This window comes from Echinops telfairi, unplaced genomic scaffold (assembly GCF_000313985.2).
Source record: "Echinops telfairi isolate 266 unplaced genomic scaffold, ASM31398v2 ScPeMD7_2010;HRSCAF=2546, whole genome shotgun sequence".
Classification (NCBI taxonomy): domain Eukaryota; kingdom Metazoa; phylum Chordata; class Mammalia; order Afrosoricida; family Tenrecidae; genus Echinops; species Echinops telfairi.
The window spans coordinates 14526996-14531791 of NW_022105908.1; positions in this window are offsets into that span (position 1 = coordinate 14526996).

The following is a 4796-nucleotide window of genomic DNA, read 5'->3' on the forward strand; positions in this document are numbered from 1 at the left end:
TTCCTCAGGCTGTTTCCTGTGTTACTCTTCAAACCTGTAACCAAAACTACCCTTGTAGCTAAATAATAGATTGCCTCAAAGAAGAATGAATATTGTGCTCCTTTAAAAAAAAATCACTCATAAGAGAATATCAGACCAATTAATAATTACCTTAAAACAAACATGAGGGCCAGGGAAGCTAGATGGACAAAAATGGGACAACCAGAATGTAAATAATCAGAATGTTCATCATTGTTAAAACATAACCAGTGTCACTCAACAACTTGTGTAGAAATTGTTGAATGCAAGCCTAAATTTCTCTGTAACCTTACACCAAAATCAAAATAAAATATAATTTTAAAAAAACTATTGACAAAATATACCCCACAATCATCCTGCCTCATTAACATATCAAGGCAACAACATTCCCAGTGGAATTATAATCACAGTCACAGAGGTTAGGATTTACAATACACATATTTGGGAAACACAATCTTATTTAAATAATAAAATATTATTTTAAAAAACTATTGACAAAATATACCCCACAATCATCCTGCCTCATTAACATATCAAGGCAACAACATTCCCAGTGGAATTATAATCACTGGTTAACAGATACCTTAGATAATAAGTGTGGTGGTTGACCGAGGTCTAGGGGTAGCACAAATGGTTTGGGCTCAACTACTGTCTAAAGCAGCAGTTCTCAACCTGTGGGTCAAGACCCCTTTGGGTCTTTCACAGGGATCGCCCAATTCATAACAATAGCAAAGCTACAGTTATGAAGTAGCAACAAAAATATTTTTATGGTTGGGGGGTCACCACACCCTGAGGAACTGTATTAAAGGGTCGCAACATTAGGAAGATTGAGAACCATGCTAAAGAAGAAAAGCCTTAAGATTAGTGCTCTGAAAACCCCATGAAACAGCTACTCGCTAACACAGACAGTGGCCATAATTAGAATCAACTTAACAAAGCAGAGTTTTTTGGTTTGGGGTTTTTTTTTCATTATGTATTAGGTGACGGTTTACAAAGCACATCAGCAGTTGTACATTCAACAATTCACATACATTTTGTTATCATTCCGTGATGGCAATCCTTTAATGTACCATAACTTAACCTACTTCCTCCCTATGTTTCCAGACCTCCCCTTTCCTAACCTTCAAAACTTTGTCCTCCAGTAAATGCTGCCCTTTTGATCTTAAATGGCTGATTATCCTGAAACAAGGATGAATTCAGTTCCAGACCTCAAGGGTGACTAATGACCATAATTTGGGGGGTTCTACCCATTTCTATGTGGCCATTAAGCCTGGTCTCTTTGATGATTTCATGAGTTCGGTTCCACATTTTTCATCCATTCTGTCCAGGAGCTTCTAATGTGATCCTCTTCAGAGCACTTGGTAGTGGTAGCCGGGCACCATCTAGTCCTTTTGCATCAGGGTTGTAAAGACTGATGTTTGCATGGTCCATTAATCCATTGAACTAATTGTTTCCATATATCTTCCAATTTTCCTCATTCTTCTTTCTCCCAGATGGGAAGATAAAAATAGTTGTACTTTATATGACTGCTCATAAGATTTTTTTTATTCCATATTTTATTTTAGTTTTTAAATCATTTTATTAGGGGCTCATACAACTCTTATCACGATCCATACATACATCAATTGTGCAAAGCACATTTGTACATGCATTGACTCATTGCCCTCATCATTCTCAAAACATTTGCTCCCCACTTAAGCCCCTGGCATCAGCTCCTCATTTTTGCCCCCCTCCCTCCCTGCTCCCCCCTCCCTTATAAACCCTTCATAATAAAGGCTTGAAGGTAAACAAGCGGCCATCCAGCTCAGAAGCAACAAAGCCCATGTGGAAGAAGCACACCAGCCTGTGTGATCATGAGGTGTCAAAGGGATCAGGTATCAGGCATCATAAGAACAAAAAAATCTTACCATAGTGAATGATGGAGGGAGTGCGGAGTGGAGACCCAAAGCCCATTTGTAGTCCACTGGAGATCACCTTGCAGAGGGGTCTCGGGGAGGAGATGAGCCAGTCAGGGTGCGATGTAGCAACGATGAAAAATACAACTTTCCTCTAGTTCCTAAATGCTTCTTCCTCACCCCAACTATCATGATCCCAATTCGACCTTGCAAGTCTGGCTAGACCAGAGGATGTACACTGGTACAGATAGGAACTGGAAACATGGGGAATCCAGGGCGGATGATCCCTTCAGGACCAGTGGTGTGAGTGGCGATACTGGGAGGGTAGAGAGTGGGTTGGAAAGAGGAAACCGATTACAAGGATCTACATGTGGCCTCCTCCCTGGGGGAAAGACAACAGAAGAGTGGGTGAAGGGAGAAGTCAGACAGGGCAAAATATGTCAAAATGCCTCATAAGATTTTAAGATCCCAGTTGCTACTCATTGAAGTAGAATGTAGAATATCATCATTGTAAACTATGTATTACAATGGACTTTGGTATCCCCTGAGACCACGGCCCTTACCCCTAGGCCCGTGACTCATTTCCTCAAGGTGTTTGGTTATGTATAAGAAGTTTTCAAAACTTTGCCTCCTGAATGTTGCACTCATTCATGGATATATTTGTAGCAAAAGTGAATACCCACATGTAAATATCCTCTATCAATTTGTGGTAGTTACATAATCTTATGTCAACCTGATAGTGTGAAGGGGTGGAGTCTAGCCTGTCAATTGAGTCACATCCTGATGGTACCTCTTTGTGGGCATAGCCTGCTCATAAGGGTTTTGTAGGAACCTACCCTCTCTCTCTGCTTCACCTTCCTGTTGACGAGCCACTTCGAGCCACGCTGATGGCAGCCAGAGCCCTGGAGATGTGTCCACTGCCATTGGATCCACAAAACTTTGCACCGGCTGGCCTGTAATCTTCCTGAAATTCTGCATCATTGCATGTGGCTATGTGAGTCTGAAGAGGGATTTATGGACCAGTATCAGATTTATGGACTAGTATTGGACTTATGGACTTGATCTGGCCTGGGCTGGGATGTTTCCTTGATAAATAATTACTTCTTGATATAAAGCTCTCACACATATATATGGGTACTCCTTGATTCATTTCTGTAGTCAACCTGATTTAAAATATATATAAACATATTTTAAAACATATATATATTCATTGGTATCGTCCTATTATCCGTCCAAAAATCTGTTCAGCCTGATTGTCTACCTAAGCACCTATTCATATATCACCACTATTGCACGACTGTGTGTATAACAATATTTACCTCTTCTGCCTTAACTCTGACAGAACTCGCAGTGTCTTCCTCCTACTTCCATTATTTTTTGCCAGGCTCCCTTTTACCGTATATCTCTTTCCCCTTCACCTAAGTAAGCACTAGTCAACCCTGTAACACACAACTTTCCCTCTTTCTTTACCCTCCTGTTTCTGGAGACCATCAAAGAATGTTTCCTTTAGTGTGAAAACTTTTCTTGACTTTTTATAATAGTAGTCTCATACAACATTTTGTCCTTTTGTGATAGATTCATTTCACTCAACATAATGTCCTCCAAGTTCATGCATTTTATGTTTTCAAATTCATCTTTATTCTTTAATATTTTGTAGTATCCCATTGTATGTAATTACCAAAGTTTATTTATCCACTCTTCCATTTGGGGTCATTTAGATTGGTTCCATTCTTTTGCTAGTGTGAATAGCACTAGCTATTGACCATGGGTGCACACATATCTATTTCTGCTGTGGCTCTTATTTATCTAAGACATACCAAATGGAAGGATTAATGGTCATATGGTATTCTCATCCCAGCTTTTTGAGGAAGTACTATACAACTACCCACAAAGTTTATAGCATTTTACTGTCCTACCTGCAGTGTATGAGGGCTCCGGTCTCTATACCTTTGCCAGTATTTGTCAGTTTTGTTTGTTTGTTTTTCAAGCTTTACTATTATTGCTGGGGTGAGATGATAGCTCATTATTTGTTTTGATTTGTACCTCTCAAGTGGTTAGTGATGGTGAGCATATCTTCAGGTTTGTTGGCTACTCGAATAACTTCTTTGGTGACATGCCTGGATTTTTAAAGTAGACACCTTGCCTTTTTCTTATTGAAGTTTATTATACATTATAGACATTATTCCCTTTTCTGATATGTCCTTGACCAAAAAAAATTCCATTCTGTGAGTTCTCTTTTTAATCTTTTGGTGAAATTTTTTGATGCATATAAGTGTCTAATTTTAGGAAGTCATTTGGTTTGTCTTTTGATATTTGTGTTTTTTGTTATGTTTGATAGTATATTTGTCATGTTTTAGGATCCCTGAGAATGTCCTCATTTTTTCATTGAGGATATTTATAGTTATAGGGTTACATTTAGGTCTCTGTTCAATCTTGCATATGTTTCTAATTGTGGTGTGAGATATGTGTTCTGTATCTACAAAAGAATATCCAGTTTTGCCATCGCCACTAGCTCAAGAGAATTTCTCTTCCACATCTAGTGTGTTTCAGTCCTTAGTCAAAGGTCAGGTATTTGTAAGTGACTGGATTCATTTCTGGGTTCTCAATTCTGTTCCACTGGTATGTGTATGCATTACTTTACCAGTACCAGGTTGGTTGGTTTTTAACCACCATAGCTGTGTCGTCAATTCTGAGATAGAGAAGTGAGATGTCTCCTACATTGTGGTTCTTCTTTAATAGTGCTTTACGTACCCACCATCTCTTTCCCTTGCATATAAAGTTGCTACTATATATACTTGAGTATAGGCGAAGTTTGTCAGCACATTTTTAATGCAGTTTCTGTGGTAAATTTAGGTGTCTCCAGGGCGCTAACCCACCCAAGGG